Source organism: Protopterus annectens, chromosome 2.part1, assembly GCF_019279795.1.
Source record: "Protopterus annectens isolate FY-2018-M chromosome 2.part1, PAN1.0, whole genome shotgun sequence".
Lineage (NCBI taxonomy): Eukaryota > Metazoa > Chordata > Ceratodontiformes > Protopteridae > Protopterus > Protopterus annectens.
In genome coordinates, this window is record NC_056729.1 from 714,133,011 (window position 1) to 714,154,002 (window position 20,992).

General features: G+C 41.2%; 1 long non-coding RNA gene across 1 annotated transcript in view; it reads right to left on the reverse strand.

The window, feature by feature from the left end:
• Nucleotides 1-20,066, reverse strand: part of LOC122794216 — a 99,772-nt gene extending 79,706 nt beyond the window's left edge. The window contains exon 1 of the long non-coding RNA XR_006363623.1: nucleotides 19,928-20,066. This is a non-coding gene — a long non-coding RNA (uncharacterized LOC122794216). The remainder of the gene's footprint in view (nucleotides 1-19,927) is intronic.
• Between the last annotated feature and the right edge of the window lie 926 nt (nucleotides 20,067-20,992).

Below are 20,992 nucleotides of genomic sequence, written 5' to 3' on the forward strand. Positions count from 1 at the left end.
GGATGGGGCATGACTGTTTAGGATGTTGAGGAATGTAGAGTTAAAATATTCTACTGCATTATCTAGGGGTAGATCCTTTAAGGGAGACCAGTTGCAATGTTTTAGATCATTATTGAAGTCTATGGCTTTGAAGTTTATTTTGTTGTGAATTGTTCTTAGTATGGGTTGTTTATTATGGTGGGATCTATTCCTTATAAGGTAGGTTGGTTGGTGATCCACTCAGGTTGTCTGGAAGACAACCTGCTTGATGAATGAAAGTGGGGTCAGACAGAAGTATCCAATCTAAGATAGATTGTCGTTTGGATGCCTTGTCGACCCTTGTGGCTGTGGTTATGATTTGGGTGAAATCATGAAGGTTAATGTGGGTAGATGGATTATATTTGGTACAGTCGGTCCAGTCAATATTGAAATCTCCTAAGAGAATGGTTTCTTGCGGGAGGGTGGTAGACATCCAGTATAGCAGGTTTGCCATACTGGCAATGTTATTGCCAGATGGGATATAGCCTCCTGCTATAATTATATGCTTGCTAGAGTTTAGTTTTAGTTTGGCGACAATTAGTTCTATGTCACTAACTTCTTGGGAACTGCACTCAAGCTGTTCCACAGTCAGATGATTCTGAAACAGTATAGCTACACCTCCACCTTTCTTCCCTGTCCTATCCTTAAGTATACTGTTAGGTGATGCTCAGGTTTAAGCCAGGTTTCAGTTAGAATGGTTAGCTCAGGTTTATATAGATCTAATAGGGCATGGAGGTCCTGGATTTTGTTCAGTACGCTTCTTGAATTTATGTTTAAGAAAAGGAGAGAGGAGGTTGGCCTTAGGTATAGAGGGTTAGGCTTATTTAAGTTTCAGGTGGTGAGTTGGGCCCAGGGTTGGGTTGAATAGCGCCACAGCTAGTGAGGTACTGGGTTAGGTACAGATAGAGTTTTGTTAGTTTTTGAATTATTTTAGTTTTTTTATGAGATAAGTGAGGGTTAATTTTGTTTGTTGGGTTTCTTTGTGTGTAGGAGACAGGTTGTGTTGGAGCAAGTTCACCTGGTGATATAGGGAAAGGTTTTGGGGTTAGGGTGTTAGCTATGGATTCTGTCTGCCATTGTGCTGGTTTGGAGAGATTAAGTTGAGTGTGGTAGGAGGTAAGGATTGTAAATTGGAGAAGGAAATAAATTGCTAATAGGTGAAATATATCTTTTAGGTGGGTAAGATGCGGGTAGAGCATGTTATTTGATTGAAGCAAGAGTGAGGGTGTATGTGTTAAAGAGTTATGTGGGAGTGGCGTTAATGAGGTTTAGTGGTAAGGGAGTGGTGAAGTACATTGGTGTGGGGGAGTACAGGTGTGGTCTGATTGGATGATTGGGAGTGAAAGATAGAGTTGGGTGCAGTTATGTATTATGAGAGATAGAGGTGAGTGTGGTTATGTATTATAAATTCATTTAGTAAGGGGGTGGTTGGGAATGGGGGTAGGGTAGAGGAGCGGAGTGAGCAGAGCGAAAGGAGCGGGATTGCACTGTCCTGAAGTAGCGACAGTGGAAACAGTTAGAACTCCAGGAGAACAGTAAAACCGAGATATTCAATAGAGTTTTACTGTTCAGTAATTCAGGTGCTATTGGAAGTTGTATTTTTACTTTCTTTATAGGTAAATCTATGGGAAGGGATTGTGCATAGGCTATCAGGGAGCTAGACTATGGAGGTGAGTGGAGGACTTCTGTAGGGCAAAGGGGGACTGGGTTTGAGGCTATGAGTTTAGAGTCTATTTGAGAGAAGGGGTCAGTGGGAGGACAAATAAGATATGGAAGTAGTGGTACAAGTGAGTGATACAGTGGGAGAATCAGAGGGTGAAAGGGAAAGAGCTAACAGAGTGAAAGGTCCACGTGAGAGTAGGTGAGAAGAGAGTAGCCTTAGTCTTAGGAGAGTCTATGAGATGGGGGGTACCCATAGATGGGATGTAGCTGACCAGGAGAAGTATCCAAGGGGCACAAGAGTATGTTAATGCAGTCAGGGTTATCTAGTTACTAACACTGGACATACTTAATGCTATCACTGCACTGTTGCTGTAGGAAAATTCCACCACTGGAGCAGCACACCTAATAGGGAAGGTCTTCAATGTAGGCTGGGATCAAATATGCCTGATTTCTTTAGGTGTCAGGGTTTTAATGTTACCACTGCACTGTTGCTGTAGGAAAATTCCACCACTAGAGCAGCACACCTAATAGGGAAGGTCTTCAGTGTAGGCTGGGGTCAAATATGCCTAATTTTTTTAGGTGTCAGGGTCTTAATGCTACCACTGCACTGTTGCTGTAGGAAAATTCCGCCACTGGAGCAGCACACCTAATAGGGAAGGTCTTCAGTGTAGGTTGGGGTCAAATACATCTGATTTCTTTAGGTCAGGGTCTTAGTGCTACCACTGCACTGTTGCTGTAGGGAAAGTCCACCACTAGAGCAGCACACCTAATAGGGAAGGTCTTCAGTGTAGGCTGGGGTCAAATATGCCTGATTTCTTTAGGTGTCAGCGTCTTAATGCTACCACTGCACTGTTACTGTAGGAAAATTCCACCACTGGAGCAGCACACCTAATAGGGAAGGTCTTCAGTGTAGGCTGCATATCTGTGTTGTCTGTTTCCATCCTTCCTCAACTCATGGTTTTCAGATCTGACCTCGGATCTGACTTCAACCTCTTTTTTCCAGACGTAGGCTCCATAGCTTACATCCCTCACCTTACTCATAATCCCCTCCAATCCCAACATTATATCAGACCAAGTTTGCCCTCAGACCTACAATACTAGGGACTAATTATACAATATCCTGTATAAGGCCAAAAAACATAATGTAGAGAGTTATACAGATAAATGTTTTCAGATAGATCTGGAGTGAGGAAGGGGGAAAAGATTATTAGGATATACCCCACAGGTTATACCAGAACATATGGATATCTTCCATGATATGGAGGGGAAATGGAAGGAGGGAGGTTGAAGAAGGATGGAAATAGACAACATGGATGCATTGTTATGGTGAGTACATACCGTTTTTATCTGATGTTATATTTTTCATCCATTCCTGAACTCATGGGACAGAGTCCCCATCTGCTTTTTTCCCAGGGTGGTCATCATGGAAGAATATTGCAGGGAATGATAGAGCCAAATGCCACTCTCTCCCTTAAGAAAATATCCAGTTTGTTAATGAGAAACAAATGTATGGGCAATGGACCAGGTGTCAGCTGCACATATATCATCTACTGAAGCTCTAGATAAGAATGTGAAAGAGGTGGAAATAAATCTTGTTGAATGTGCTCTTGGTGGCATTGGCAGTGTTGCTCCTTTATCTTTTTAGACATAAGAAATACAATCAGTGAGCCATCTGGCTAAAGTTACTTTTGACGCTGGTTTTCCTAGTTTAGCCTTTAAAAATTAAATGAAAAGCTTATCAGATTTTCTGATGGATTTTGTTCTGTGAAGATAACATCTAAGTAGTCTAAGTATGTCAAAGTATGTCCAAGGAATGAAGCATATACTCCCCCCGTTAGCAAAACTGGGAAAGAAAATTAGCAACTTAATAGTTTGGTTAAGTACTCCTTTTGAAGCAACCTTTCGCAAAAAAGAAGGGTTGGTTCATAATGAAACTCTGTCTTTATGAAAAATCAGGTATAGTGGTTAAGACAGGGTGTGGAGTTCAGATACTCATCTGACTGAAGTAATGGCAAGTAGAAAATGGTTTTCCAAAACAAGTCTTTTAAGTTCACTTTGGCTGCTGGTTTGAAGTAGGCCTGAATCAAACCCTGCAAAAGCATGGTAAGACCTCAGGAGGGAATGGGATCCTTAATAGCAGGTCAAAGGAGGAAGATACCCTTAAGAAAGGCTATGCATAATTTGATGGCGACCAAGGAGGAGTGATGATTTCCAATATGAAAATTTGAAATTGCTGCTAGTTGCACCTTCATGGTAGAATAACTTGCTCCACTGTGAAAAATTGTGACCAGAAAATCAAAAACCTCGGGAATGGGGACTAAGAATGCATCCAAATGACATTCATGAGCCCAAACATGAAAACCTTTTTCACTTGCTCTTATATATTAAGTGTTCTGGGAAGAAATGATACTGTGAAAGATATGGGAAAACAGCCTGGACTGCCTAGCCATCATTATAAGAGGAGAAACCATGCTTTGAGCTTGAAGGCTTGAATGTCAGGGTCAGGCAAGTCAGTTAGGTAAGACAGAAGATCAGGAACCTTGTTCAGGACCCAAGGCAGGTGTATTAATCGTGACCAGAGTAAGGAGGACCCACACTTGCTGAGGCCAGAATGGGACAATGAGGATGATATTGTTCTTCCACTTGGATACTTACTGGAGGAACGTTGAGATAAGGGGAGTCCGTGAATATATATAAGGTAGAGTGGGGATGGCCAACTGTGGAGCAGAGCGTCTCTCAGTGACTCCCCCTCCTGAGGGATGAGGGCAAAGTATCTTCTGTACTTGAAGCTGTGAGCAGAGAAAGATCACAGCAAGGTTGGCCCCAAGGACTAAACATTTGCCTTGCCATTAAAGAACTGAGATTGAGGCAGTAGAATAGACCAGGTCAATTTGTCTGCTAAGATGTTTTACTTCCCTGGAATGTGCACTGTGATTAGAAATTATTTGGAAGAGATTGCCCACTGCCATCCTCACATTGCTTCTCGACACAAGAGGTAACAATGGGTTCCTCCATTTGTTGATATCGCAAACTAGTGACATGCTGTCCATCTGTATAACAATTATTCCAGAGGGAGAATGTCCTGAAATGCCTACAATGCTAGGAGGACTGCTCTCATCTCCAGAACACTGATGTGCAGACTGGACTCTGAACCCACGTGCCTTGAAATGTCTTTCCAAAGTAGTGCCCCCCCCCCCCCCAGCCTAGCTGGGAAGCATCTGTGGTCACAGTTGCCTTTATTAAGGGTAGAACATAGGGACATACCTGAGACACCTCTGGTGCTTGGATCCATCAGATTACATGTTTGCTGCAGATATTGATGATCCCTATGGGGAAATTCATGTGTTATCATCTTACTGACCACTGTACCACCAATGTCCATTGAAGTACTCTGATGTAAAACCTCACCAGTGGGACAACAGTAGCCGAGGCAGCCATGGAATCCAGAAGCTGTAAAATTTGTATGGTAAAATTAATATGTTAAAGGGTGTCTGAAAAGACAGAAATTTCAAGTCTTTATTTTGTAGAGTGGACAGTCTTGACTATTGTAGTCTTGCTATTTGGGAGACAGTGCCCAAATGAGCACTTAGGAACTCCAGGACTTGCATGGGGCAAAGTTGTGACTTGTTGTAATGGAGAGTAATGCCCATATTGGAGCAGAGGTAGTACAAGGAATCTCTGGCATGAATCAAAAGATGCTTGGCGAGTGTGGTTTAGAGCCAATCCTAACAATCTCAAGTGAGCTGTGACCACTCCCATGCACTTGGTGAACACCCGGGAGACTGTGGTGAGACCAAAGGGCAGGGCTCTCAACTGAAAATGACTGGCTCCCAGCCAAGAGAGAAGAAACCTCTGGGACCATATGTCTATTATGATGTAGTAGTAAGCAACCTGGCTCTCTACGGAGCACATCCAATCATCATTCTGCATTAGTGGATGAATGCAATGAACCATGACCATTCAGAAATTCAAGTGTTTGTTAAACTGTAGCTTAGGTCCAAAATTGGCCTGATGTTCCCATTTTTCTTTGGCACTGAAAAGAACCTTGAATAAGTTCTGAATCCTTGCTGGTCTGGTGGAACATTCTGGATGACTCTTTTTAGTAGCAGCTGTTGGATTTCTAATGCAGTATCTTTTCTCTGATGGGGTGGCAAATTGGGTAAATTCTTTGATATGTTTGGTAGAAGATGGGAAAATGGAATATAGTAGCCTTTGGTAATAATTGTCTGCACCCAGACATCTTTGGTGATGGACTTCCAGGCCTCTGGGTGCAGAGACAAGTGTCCCTCTGAATGCTTCCAGAGTGCAGCAGCTGGGCAATCCCTCAAGAATACTGGTAAGGCTTCTCAGTGAATGAACCTCTAAAGCCTTGATTTTGTGGATCTCCTCTGCCTTGTGGGTGATGTCTACTATTAGAGTTCCCACCTCTGCCTTGGGGGGGGATCTGTTTTCATAAGAGTCCTGGGAAAATGTGTGGGAGGTTTGGAACCACATCTTTCTTCCCCCTTTCTGATTCCTGAAGAAAGTCCGACGGGGAATATAAAAATGTATTGCTGTATCAGACAGAGTCTTCCCGTCCTGTTCACTCCCAGAGAGAGTTTCTTTAATCTTTGGTCCAAAAAGGGTCAATCCATCAAAGGCAGCACCGATAAAAGACATCTTAAAAGGTTCCACAAAGTTGCATAATCACATCCAAGCATACCTCCGAACAGTAATGCCTGAACTCATGGCTCTAGCAATACCCTGTTTCATGTGAGAGATCAGATGCATGGTAGCATTTGAGATAGACTGAAGGGTGGCCAGTTGCAAAAACATGGTTTTCATGTCCTCTGAAGACATGGACCCTGCAAAGGACTTGGAGAGTTCTTTAGTGTCTCTTTGGAATCCAGTAAGATGTGCCAAATAATTCAGTGACCACACAGCAAAGGTCACTGAAGCATAGATTCACTTCTCATATCTGTCTAACTCCTTGGATTCCCTGTTAGGGGGATGGGCAGTTGAACTCTCCTCAGCGAGTTCCTTCTTAGTGGCTGCTGCCACCACCACAGCATCAACAAGGGAACCTTTGTTCCAGTGGTCACTTTTTTTTGGTGCTAATAAGCAGTTGTCAGGTTTCTTGGGGATGAGCTCTACCATGTCTAAATCCTTTCATATCCTATGAAACATGAGACGGACCATTTCATCAGTCAGGGGAACCACGCAGGAAAAGCTGAGCAAGTAGCAAACACCTTGAGGAGCACAGACTCCTCCTGAGAAAGAGCTTCGGAAGACAAACTATCATTCGGTCTCAGAAACTCAAGAAACCCCTCTGAATGAGATGTCCTCAAGGGTGATCTGGGGGATCTCTCCCCTTCATCGAAGTCCATGTCTTCTGTTAGTGACTCCAGTTGGGAGACTATGTGTCTACTTTTACACTTGTGCTTTCAAGGAGCTTCCATGGGGGGGATGATCCATGGAAGATTCAGAACTTTGAGGCGAATTCTGGATAAGGACCGTCTCAAGGCTAGTTTGGACTCGCTGCCCCAATGGGATGGAATGAGTAGGTTCAAGACTTGGGGCAGACATTGTGGAGGAGGTAGTGGACACGAGGGGTGTGGGGATGTCTTGCTTCCTGAAGTGGATAATGCACTCTCCACCTCCTTGAAGGCAGAAGCAAAAGGAGATCTCAAAACCACACCAGCCAGAGCTGAAGCCACTGGGTCAGGGCAGCCAAGGGAATCCTTTAGAGTCTTTCTCAAAGCAGAGTTGGGAGCCAAGCTATTTACCAATGAAGCCTTAAGGGGAAGAGATGGCTCTAAGACTCTCAGTGTCAAATCCCCTACCCACAGATCTGAGAACTGAGATACCACCGACTCTGACAACATCAGCAATGGCTTGATCAGAGATGATGCTGGAGTCAATGAGGACCATAACTACAAATCCGATGAGGACAATCCCAAAAGTCTAAGATAAGATACCTCCAAAACTGAAGGGAGGATTGGAGTAGGAGCAGCTAAAGGGGTCTGGAATTGCCCAAAGCTCATATGTCTGATAGGACGAGGAGGCTGAAGAACTCCCAAATGAATTTGCGTCCTGAGGAATTTCCTCATCATTCTGTTCACATCTACTTCAGAGAGACTTCTGGTAGACCTAAAGGAAGATGAAGATGATGGAGGTCTACAAGCTTTGCGAGGTGTCTCGAAGAAAAGTTGAGTGTCACCTGGAAGCAATTGTCTCTGATAAGAACCCAAGTTCCCATTAAGAAGGAATTTTGGAGGAAGAATGTGACAAATCTGATGGAGTGGTTGGATCAAAAATCTTTTGGATCTTATGAGGCAGAGCAGAAGCCACAGCCGAGGAAGGAAAGCAGTCAGTGGATTGCTTCATTTTCTCCTTAGGTTTATCTTTAGACTTTTCCCCCATCCCCTTTCAGTTTTTCTGCAGGCTTCTTGGTGGATGAGGATGCTCCAGAAGTAGATGCTGATGAGGAAGGAAGACCCTTTAAAAACAGGTTATTTCTATGCTTAACTATAGCCCTATGGTTGAAAGCAGAGTATATGTCACAATCTATGTTCAAATGGCTGGCTCCCAAAAAATAAACACATATGGAGTGGGCATCCAAACTGGGAATTTTGTGTCCACATGAGACAAACTTTTTTGAAGCGAGTAGGTTTATCAGCCATGTCTAACCACAACACCACAGAAAGAAAACAGCTTATATGCAGCAACAAAGGGACAGATAAATCATACAAGCACAAACAGTAAAATACCAGCAATCTATATAAAATTATCTCAAAGAGAGATAAAGACAAATAACACCAATTATAAAAAGGAGTACTATCAATCTACAGTATGAGAAGAGGCATTATGCCTAAATCAACAGAAATACTAATTCAAAAAGGAGAGACTTTTTTTAATACTAAGTAGGGGAGGAAAGGCATACAAAATCCAGAAATATGCTAAAGAGTGAAAATTACAGCAAAAGCAATACACCCAAAGTTTTTTAATTATCTCCAGTGACCTGAGCTCCATCAACCACTTCTGAACACTGAAAGTGGCAAATGAGATCTAAGGTAATGTGGGGCTTGGAGGGCATTATAAGTAAGGGAGAAGCCTGAATTATGCTAAGTTTGGAAAAAAGTGGCCGAAGTCAGAACTGAGTTCGGATCTGAAACCAATGAGTTGAGCAATGGATGGAAAAGATAACATCATACCTACAATTTTCTACTTTATTATTGCTGAACTGGTAGCAGGATAGCAGCATGATAGCTCCATTGTTATTGATTAACACAGTCAATGATGGGCTCTTCTGACAGAGATAATGGAAAAGAATAAACCTGTAATATTAACCGAATCAACTACTGAATGCAACTTAAAAGTACTTGTTGGTTTCCTTATAGATATATATATATATATATATATATATAGATATATATATATATAGATAGATATATATATATATATATATATATATATATATATGTGTGTGTGTGTATATATATATATATATATATATATATATATATATATATATATATATATATATATATATATATATATATAAATATTGGTGATTTAATTAATTTGCATAAATCTACAGTGGTAACAGAAACATAATGTTACACTTGTGCATGAACACCTAAAGAAAGAAAACTAAGCAATTAAAAGAGAAAAATATGTTTTGGACAATCAAAACATTTATGACAGATATTTCTTTGGTACCTAAAGGTAGATGCCTATGTTAATCAGAAATACATCAAGGTTAGATGGAATGCTATTAGGGAAATGGATATGCAGCAGTAGTTTGAGACATCAACTGTGGATTACAGTTTATTCAAATCTGGCTTTGGAGATTGTCATTTCGGTAACTGACAGTGAATGAGAGATTGTTAAAGTGCATTTACGGGAAGGAGGAGGACATCTGAGATCATTTAGAGAAGTTTTGGATGAAGGTTGAAAATAAACTACACAAGTCAACTTTCAGAAATGATCAGAAACTGCTTAAATGGTATGCATGAAGGCAACAGGAAGAAATGTGCAAAGCTTTATAAGATTTTACTTTATGTATTACAGGAGATTTGGTAGAGCAGATGTGTGCAGTACTGTTTGGAACACTAATGAGAAATGCATGCATGCATGTTATGCAGTTTAGAAAATATAAGTAAGTGAATTTTTTTTTATTCTGTATGCAATTTACATCACATTTTGCTGGTACCTCTTAATAAACAACACTATGCTTTTTTGAAAAGTGCCATGGGATCCTTAACATTTGGATAAGCTTCCAGCAGCTCAGGCAAAATACCTTTGTTTAACATTTCAACTGAAGTACAGCTCTTTAGGAACACCATAACCCACAGTGGTGCACTGCACTTTTAGTACTGGAACAAGAATACAAGTATGTGGAACAGGGAAAGAACCAACAGTCTTCTGAGCTTGCTGGAATAAAAGCACATTAGTAAACCTGATGAGCCATTGACACTGCTGAATTCAAGGATCTGTATGGCCAAAAGAAGCATTTTGTGCTGAGATGGCCTTCAAATGGACAAGTGCCTTTTTCTCTTGTTAGTCCTGGAGGCAGTAAATTTCCTGGACACAGTCTTGAAGTGGTGTGTGGCATATTCCATTCCCAGTGCCCAGGTTAGACCCATCTGAGTAATGTTTATGTTTCCTGGGATGCAAGCAGGGACAAGATGAGACAAGGGTTCCTTTAATCATCCTTCTTACTTAATTTTCCATATAAATTCTTCTTGGGGAGGATCAGTGATGACTATGCAGTATCTCTAATCTTACTAGGCCAAGGGTTGGGATAGCCATAATGCTGCTGACATACACTTATATCACTGCTTTGATACCAGTCATGCACAGGTTTCTATAAACAGGTTATTAGGAATCATTGGGGGATATGTGAAGCTAGCAAACTCTAAAAGCAACAAAAGGAAATCTAGTGCTTTTTCACTACAAGGGTGATTCACGAGATGAGTTTGGGCTGTGATTTAAGATTAAAGTAGTCAACTATTTTTGAGTTTACCTTAACCTGGACAGCAGGAAAATTAGATGGTGGATGAACAGAGAGATGTGATACTTAGGGACTCAGACAGGTAGTTATCCTTGTTCATATCACTGACAGGACAAATAAATACACTAAATATTAATGTTTCTTTAAGGCTGCTTTATTTGAGGAAACTGTAGGCCTAGGGTCTGTCGCATTGATCCTAGGTACCCAAAGATAATTAAAGAATAAGGCATTATACAACCACCTCTCTGATGAGAACTTGGTATGACTGTCATGAGATACAGAGCAAGCCCTTTTGGTGTGAAATACAGCAAGAAATACTAAGTCATGAGGTGTCACCCATGGATCAGCACCATTCAAATGAATTGGACTGGGCCCTCTCTGAGGATCATAGTTATGCATAATTAAGGGTAAGGATGATAATAAAGTTTGATTTCCTGTATAGATAAGAGCAAGGTATTCATAAGAAATATCATGTTCAAGTCCAAAGGCTGATTTGACACTGATGAAGTGGCCAGACTTAAAAAAACAGGGGGCAAGGGATCTGATAAGGTGGATGAAATGACAGGCATAGCAGGGACAATGACTGATCTATGCTGTCCCAAATCCATTCTTTTTTTCTACCACCTCACATATGTGGTCATCGAAGTGATGGGTAGGTTTCTGTGGTCAGCAAAGATGGAAGACAAGCAGATGGCCAGAAAAGCCAAAAAATAGGAACAATGGTCAGTGATTAGCACATGTATTAATATATTTACCCATGTTTCCATCAAGTGTGAAAGGTTTAATTGCTGGATGGAGGCAAAAGTGAAGTTGGCAGAGGACTGGACGTTAGATACTCTTAAATTTTCTGTTCAACATTTACAGCTTGACTAAAATCAACCATGATAAAAGTCTGGTATAAGTGTCATTATATTAAAAGATTTCTAAACAGAGTGACTACGTTCACCAATAGTTACTGTTCGCGAAGTAAGAAAATAGAGTTATCTGGGACACATGCTGCAGTTCTGCTTGAAGGTCTAACTAGTTGGGGATGGGTCTATATTATATCAACGAAATGCAAATATAATGAATATCTCTTCATTGACCCATTTTCAGTGAAAGCGAAACTCCATGAATGATCATTACATCAAAATTTTTCTCATGGCAAATAACCAGTAAGCCATCTTTGTGAAGTTGCCCTTTTCCCCACTGTAGAGTGATTGCAGAGTTGGTATTTAGTAAGGGTGTGTGTGGAGGGCTCAGCCTGCCACCATGGTGGGTTTTACATTTTTCTGTTTTTATGCATTCGTTACACTGGCCCACCGATTACTTACCATGGGAAAAATGTTGATGTAACAATCATTTGCAGAGTTTCATTTTCACTGAAAACATTTAGATGAAGAGGTATTCGAAGTATTTACTTTTTGCTGACATAATACAGACCCGTTGAGGACTTAGCTAGAAACTCTGTGCATTTCACATGAAAATTAGACAATTGCCTCAACTGGGAATTTTGTACAATGGGAATTTATGAAGACTGCTTGGAGACAAATTAGAGATGGTCAGTGTAATGGCCTTGTTGGGACTTTTGTCTCCCTGTCTCTACATGGGTTTTCTTCAGGAAATGGTCCTCTAATTTTCCAAAGGCATGCATGTTGACTGGCTACACTAAACTTCTCATATATACTGCTTATACCCTCGTTTTGTGGCCATGGTAATGGCTGAAAACGGTATATGGATCAGCCCATTTACCTCATTAGCAAATGTTAATTAAGATAAGCAAAATGCTGTTGCAAGAATTTGGGGACTGAAAACATGAGTTGAGACTGAACTCTCTAGCCATTAATAACACAGAGCATGTGCCAACAAACCGGATTACAAGAAATGCTTAAAAAATTATGTTCTCCTTATACACAGACATGTTGGGGATGAGGATGGAAGGGTTTTGTAGTTAAACTCTTGGACTATATTAATCTTGGGGTGCCATGTTGGAGATGGGGATGGCAAGGTTTTGTGGTTACAATTTTACACCATACTAATACAGGCTAGTTTTGCTAAGAAGACAATAAAGCAGACTAACTTAATGCCTATAGCACTGATCATGTTCTGTTCTTAATCACGCCTGCATAACCACTTGCATGGACTGTCTTGTCCCACTCAAGACTACATCTCTCGAGAGGTAAACCATATGCTGCACATTTATTCCACTATAAAATAATCATGGCACTAATTTTTTAGTGTCTACTTCCATTGTTAAGCACATTAAATATGAGAAAATGACTTTAACTGAAAAAGAAATGCAAAAAAATGCTTTACTTGTCCAGCTGAAAAGATCTTTCCACATTTATTTAATTTCTTTTGACTCTCACCTGCTGGCAGTCAGGAATGTAACACCTAATTAACTGACAGCCAGCAGCATTAATGATTTAAGCTGATAATAAAAAGGCTCAACTAGTCAAAACAATCTTTGGAAAATACAACACTGCACAACTGTGCAAAAAAAAATATATATATGTATATATGGGTCTACTTCACATAATCGAAAATCCAAATGTGTGACTTTCATATGGCTGAGACTATATGATCGAACATTTGAATGTTCAAAAATGTGAAAATAAAATAAATATACAAAAAAAAAAAAAAACTAAACAGTGCTAGCAAGCCCACCTGCACCCCCACAACTCCTGCTATTTAAGTATATCAACTCTGAGATCACACTACATTGTGGTGAAGGGAAATCTTCCCATTCCGCGCTCTACGGAGATCCCCATTCAGACTGTTCGAACTTTTAAAAGTTCGATCCCATGGTCTCGGCCATGTGAAAGTCGAGTTTTTAAAAGTTCGACCATCTGAAGGGTACCGATATACATATGTTTGTGTGTGTGTGTGTGTGTGTGTGTGTGTGTGTATAAATACATACATATATATATATATATATATATATATATATATATATATATATATATATACAGCCTCTGTTACATTTTTAAACAGCACTTTTACTTAATGACTAAGCAAGCAAGTGCAATCTTAGGGGCTTAGATCCTTACAATCGATGATGGACATGATTGGAAAATTAGTGCAGACACATGACTGAAAAACGCTTTCTGTAGATGTGGTTGCTACAAAGGGGGAATCTATTTTCTCCTAAACTAGTATAAGTTCAAGATGAATGATTATTTTAGGGTGTTCAAAAGGCACACCTCCCTGTAGGGGTGTGTGTGTGTGTGGGGGGGGGGCTTGTTTCCTATAGGAAAGTTATTTTTTTTTCTAATTTTGTCACAACAGGCACTGTTATGACTCTGTCATAGTCCATGATGGTGTGAATGACTTGAGATGTACCTCACTGGACTATATGAGGAGAGACATGACTGAACTCTTGGATTATGCATTTTAAGTAGGTCTGCCCCTAGCCTTAAGCAGCATTTTACCTTCACCTAGGATGATACTTCAGTACAAACAAAAAATGATTGACTTCAACAATTAGCTTAGTTTCTGGTGTCATTTAAAGAAGATCCAGTATCTTTAAGCCTGGGATGACATGGTCGACAGACCACGAGGCTTTGTCAGAGATGGTCTTCATATGTCATTCCTGGGATTTCGATTACTGACTAAGGCTCTTGCCACCCCATTAATGCCTGTTAGGCAATGTCACAAGAACAAAATTCCCAATGTTAAAATACCCTCTGAAGACATCCTCAATGTTGTGTTGCTAAATGCTAGGACTCTAAACTGGAAACTGCACTCACTGGAAGCAGTCCTTACCCTGGAAGATGCTGACATTTGTGCAGTCACTGAGACCTGGTTTAAGGCTGCAGAGAACACCCCAGCTATACCAGATTACATTTCCTTCCACATGTTCAGACCACAAAATCAAGGTATGAGAACTAAAGGAGGTGGTGTATCAATATTCAATAAAGATAAGTACACCTCTAGATTAGTTAAACAGCACAATTCCCTTCAATTACTTCAGGTGCAATTGACTGTAGGTAAGACCCTTCTACAGGTCATTGCCAAACACAGAACCCCCTCCATGAATCAAGACAACCTCTCAGCCAACTTGGATCTACTTGAGACAATCAAGATACAAGATACAACCAAACACCCTGTTTTTAGGTGACTTTAATTACCCATCCATGGCCTGAGTAAATTATGTGTGTTCTAACTTACTTTCCCAAAGGTTCTCAGACTTCTTTAACTCCAGTGCCCTGGACCAGCTGGTTGACATACCTACAAGGGGCTCAAACATTCTGGACCTGATGCTCACCATCATGGGAGACCACTGCACCACCCCCAGTGTGTGGCCATCCCTGGTGAGATCTGACCACAAATCAGTCTCAGAAGAAGCAGCTATAACACAAGACACCCCCTTTATCAACAATTAGACTAAAAAAACTTTTCAAAGGCCAATTTCAACCTCTTACGTGACAGCATAAATAGCTTCATAGCCCCTCCCCCACTGATGGAACAGACACCTATGCTGAGTTATACACCAATGCTTTATACAAGCACCTGTACAACTGTATTTACCCTGATAAACCAAAGCAAGATCTTCAAGAAAAAACAAACCTGCCTAGTGGACAACTGCCACTAATAGGCTATATAATAGGGGAAAGAAATTGCTGTCTAAGAGTAGGAAGGAATAGGTTCATAGGTGTGTACTAGGCTAATAGCCCTGCAGCCTTTACAAGCCTAGCCCCAAAAACATTACCCAGGCACCGTGTCACCCAATATTAGTTCACAGTGCTCCTATCCAGTAGGGCAATTGGAGTGATCCCTGGGGTGAACTTTCTGTTACCCACCCACTCGTCAAGACTTCTCTTGAAGAGGGTCAGTGAGGTGCTCTGCTTGACATGAATGGGAAGCTTATTCCAGAGTATGACGGTCTTTGGGAGATGAACCTGTCCCTCCAACATGTTCTGTTAATTGTGGAAATGAGGTTGTGATCTCTGGAGCATGTGGCATGGTGGATTGGGATTTCTTTAGTTGCAGCATTTCAGGTAGGGCTGGGTCGGACATGGCTTTGTAAGTCAATCAGAGATCACCTCTAAGTAGACAATAAGAGACTGAGAAAAGCTGAAGTGTCTTGATTCTGTCCATGTAGGACATGTGTTTAAGGCCTAGGATCCTTTTTGTGAGGTACTTTTGTGGCCTCTCCAGCTGTTGTAGGTGTCTGGTCAAGTACATGTCAAATGGGGCGTTATATTCGATGACTGGACTAATGAGGGATGAGTAGAGTGGGATGATGACCTCTTTCTTTCGGGATGCGAAACCTTTGGTTACAAGATGTGCCATGTAGAAGGACTTTCTGACCACAGTAGCAATGTGGTGGCCAAAGGTGAGGTGGCTGTCGGCCTGGGTACCCAAATCTCTTATGGCCCCCTTCAGTGTTCAGTGGTTACTCATCAAAGTGGTAATTCGTGGTAACTGAGTTTTTTCCAAAGGGGATGATAACGCATAATGGTCTCAAATTGTCCCAAAACTGGAAACACTCATTCCTCAACTTAAGCAAGCAAATAAGACTCCTAGTGACTCCAAGGCTAACTATGACTCCAAGTTAGCTTCCCTAACTAAGGATAACCACAAGACGTTCTTTAGTTACATCTGTAACCTCAAAGGTAAGGCCCAGATATGCGCTGAACTCATAGTTAATGGTACTACAAATATAGAACCTGTGGATATAGCAAACCTGCTGGGTGACAGGTTCAGTGAAAACTTCATTCCCCTGTCCCCATCACATACACCCCAAAGTATCTCAAACACCTGACCCCCACCTAGTACCTCTGAGGAGCAGGTCTTAAATGCCCTCTCCAAGGCCAAAAACACAACCTATATGGGACTAGATAAGATCCCGGGCTGTGTTCTACATGGGTTAAAACAGGAATTGTTATCACTTTTTTATACAACTGATGCCATAATATACACAACAGATTCAATCAAGAGTCCCAGAGCCTGCCTTGACAGATACAATTTGAAAAAAAAGGATGTCAAAACACATTCTTAAAATGAAAAGCTTCATAAGACTTTTACTTACAGATCTACTGCAGGATGTAGTTCCATATAACAACTATAGAATGACAGATAATTAAATGTTTGCAGTCTATAGCTACAGTGCTGGTACTGTGGTCATTTGATACTTGCACCTTCATTTTGATCAATGCCATTCTTTAACACTCTCTCACCACATCCATAAATCTTATCTTAGGCCTTCCTCTTTTTCTCTTGCCTAGCAGCTTCATCCTTAGCATCATTTAACCAATAAACCCAGCATCCCTTCTCAGCACATGTCCAAACCAATACAATCTTGCCTCTCTGGCTTTGTCTACAAACCGTTCAACCTGTGCTGATCCTCTAATATACTGATTCTTAATCCTGGCAATCCTCATCACACCCAATGCAAATCTTAACATCTTTAACTCTGCCACCTCCAGCTCTGACTCCTGCCTTTTTGTCAATTCCACAGTCTCCAATCCATATAACATAGCTAGTCTCACTACCCTATTGTATACCTTCCCTTTCATTCTTACTGGCACCTGTCACAAATCACTCTTGACTCTTCTCCACCCACTCCACCCTGTCTGTACTCCCTTTACTTCACCTCTCTTCCACACTCACCATTACTCTGAACCGTTGAGCCCAAGTATTTCACTCTTCCACCTTCATCAACTCTACTCCCTGCATTCTCACCATTCCTCTATCCTCTCTGTCATTCACACACATATATTCTGTCTTAGTTCTGCTGACCTACATTCCTCTCCTCCCTAGAGCATATATCTACCTCTCTGGGGTCTCCTTAACCTGCTGCCTACTCTCACTACAGATCACAATGTCGTCTGCAAACATCATAGTCCAAGGGGATTCCTCTCTGATCTTATCTGTCAACCTGGCCATCACCATTGCAAATAAGAAAGGGTTCAGAGCTGATCCTTGCTGTAATCCCTCCTCCACCTTGAATGCGTCCGTCACTCCTACCACAGACCTCACCGCTGTCACACTACCCTCATCCTGTACTACTCTTACATACTTCTCTGCCACTTTTGACTTCCTCATACAGTACTACAACACCACTCTTGGCACCCCATCATATGCTTTCTCTAAGTCCACAAACACACAACACAACTCCTTCTGACCTTCTCTATACTTCTCCATCAACACTCTCAGAGCAAACATTGCATCTGTAGTGCTCTTTTCCAGCATGAAACCATACTGCTGCTCACTAATCATTACCTCCCTTCTTAACCTAGCTTCCACTATCCTTTCCCATAACTTCATTCTGTGACTGATCAATTTTATCACTCTGTAGTTACTACAGCTCTGCACATCACCCTTATTCTTAAAAATCGGTACCAAAACACTTCTCCACTCCCCAGGCATCCTCTCACTTTCCAAAATTTCATTAAACAATCTGGTTAAAAACTCTACTGCCATCTCCCTAAAACCTCCATGCGTCCACAGGTATGTCATCTGGACCAACAGCCTTTCCATTCTTCACCCTTTTCATAGCTGTCCTTACTTCCTCCTTGGAATCTATTGCACTACCTGATTCACTATCCCCACATCATCCAACCTTCTTTCTCTCTCATTCTCTTCATTCATCAACCCCTCAAAGTACTCTTTCCATCTGCTCAATACACTCTCCACGTTTGTAAGTACATGTCCCTCATTATCCTTTCTCACCCTTACCTGCTGCACATCTTTCCCAGCTCGGTCCCTCTGTCTAGCCAGTTAGTACAGGTCCTTTTCTCCCTCCTTAGTGTCCAACCTTTCATACAACTCACCATACGCCTTATCCTTAGCCTTCGCCACCTCTTTCTTCACCATACACCTCATCTCCTTATACTCCTGTCTACTTTCTTCATCTCTCTGGCAATCCCACTTCTTCTTCGCTAACCTCTCTCTCTGTATACTCTCCTGTACTTCCTTGTTCCACCACCAGGTCTCCTTGTCCTCCTTCCTCTGTCCAGATGTCACACCAAGCACCTTTCTAGCCGTCTCCCTTACTAATTCTGCTGTAGTTACCCAGCTATTTGGTAACTCTTCACTGCCACCCAGTGCCTGTCTTAACTCTTCCCTGAACTTCACCTCACAATCACCCTTTTTCAACTTTCACCATTTGATCCTTGGGACTGCCCTCACACTCCTCCTCCTCTTCTTGATCACCAACGTCATCCTACACACCACCATCCTAGGCTGCCTAACTACACATTCCCCTGCCACCACTTTACAGTATCTAATCTCCTTCATACTGTCCCTCCTGCATAGGATATAATCCACCTGTGTGCATCTTCCTCCACTCTTGTATGTCACTCTGTGCTCCTTCCTCTTCTTAAAATACGTGTTCACCATAGCCATGTCCATTCTTTTCACAAAATCCACTACCATTTGCCCTTCTGCATTCCTCTCTTTAACACCATACCTCATCTCCTCTGTTCCCTTCACCAACATGGCCACTGAAATCTGCTCCAATCACCACTCTCTCATCCTTGGGTACACTCATCACCACTTCATTCAACTCACTCCAAAATTTTTCTTTCTCATCCATCGCACACCCAACCTGTGGAGCATATGCACTAAAAACATTCATCATCACACCATGAATTTTCAGCTGCATAAACATCAGTCTATCTGACACTCTTTTCACCTCCAAAGCACTCTTGGCATACTGTTCCTTCAGGATAACCCCTACCCCATTTCTCCTTCCATCCAAAACATGATAGAACAATTTGAACCTGCCTCTGATACACCTGGCCTTACTCCCCTTCTATCTGGTCTTGTGCATGCACAATATATCAACCTTATTCTCTCCATCATATCAGCTAGCTCTCTCCCTATACCAGTCATACTGCCAGCATTCAAAGTTCCTACCCTCACTACCACACTCCTAACCTTCCTCCTCTCTTCCTTCCTTCGGGCATGCCTTCCCCCTCTTCTTCTTCTAATGCCAACAGTAGCCCAATTTCCACCAACACCCTGATGGATAACAGTACTGGTGGCGGTCATTGTTAATGCGGGCCTCGACTGATCCTGTATGGAAATCTGTACCTTGTCAAAACTATCAATGAATTAAAACCAACGTATAACAAATTTCTAGCCATAATAAAGAAACAGGAATATTCATTGCATTTTCAGTATTATGGCTTATAAAGGTCAGTGTAAGAAAAGCTTCACTGGGAGACAAAAATGGTTAAAGAAACAAATGAGGAATCAGCGCAATGGAAGTGTTCCACATTACTGCAGCTACTACATGTAAAAACATTTGCTTGGTTCACCTACCAACCACTGTTCGTATAGTTCCAGTGCCATCCTATCTTTTTCTTCTTTCTCAGCTTCAATCTGGTACTGCTTCTTTTTTTCATGTCTTTTTTCTTTTACCTTCTCCTTTAAATTTATTTCTTTTTTCTCATTCCTGCACATTAAACATATTAGTCACCATGAGTTAAAGGAAAAACAATAAACTGCATATTACTAAACTAGCATTTGTGTTCATTTATAATGAAATGGAAAAAAAAACATTCTGGAATGTAGTGCATGCAAGTTAGTATGTTTCTGTAATCTTTATGTAGAGAGATGAATTCAATTATATGCTTGAAAGGCATCACTAAAATGATTAATGAATTCAGTGTTTTCTTTCATTCATCTGAGTACTTTGTGAGGAAAGGAATGATGAACTAAAAAAAAAAAGAAGAGAATGCCAAGGCTAAGCATTCCCAGATGAGACAGTGCAGGAAAAAACATTACACAGAGAAAAAAGGCCAAAGCATAAAGCAAGTTAATTTGTTCATATGCTGAAATGCAGTCATTCATTCCTATTTACTGAATCAATAAGCCCAAATAGGTACCCTGTACAAAGTAAGGAAAAAAAAATTGCTGACAAATTTGTCTGGTTGACTAGCAGATAAATTCTGTGTTTACTTTATCCCATTTACCAAAATTGTTGCCCCCACTATCCCTGAAAATTTAGTTAACCCTGAAATCACATTACTGCAAGACTTCCTGTCAAAAGCTAAAATAATATTTCGATTGGACCAGATAGTATGCCAGGCTATAATCTCATTAGTGCAAAGTATACACTGTCTGAGGCTCAACTTACACTCTTCAATCTCATCTATCGATAGGGTTTGTGCTTGATGCCTGGAGAATAGACACTGTAAATCCTTTACTAAAGGGTGGCCCCTCTACGGATCAAGGTAATTATTGGCCCATCAGCCTCACTAGCCTTATATGTAAAGCTACGGAACATATCATAGCAGAACTTGTTTATGCAGACACTGACAATTTAACTCATCTAGACGCAACTCAGTATGCTTTACTGAAAGGCAGGTCCTGTCTCTTGAGCCT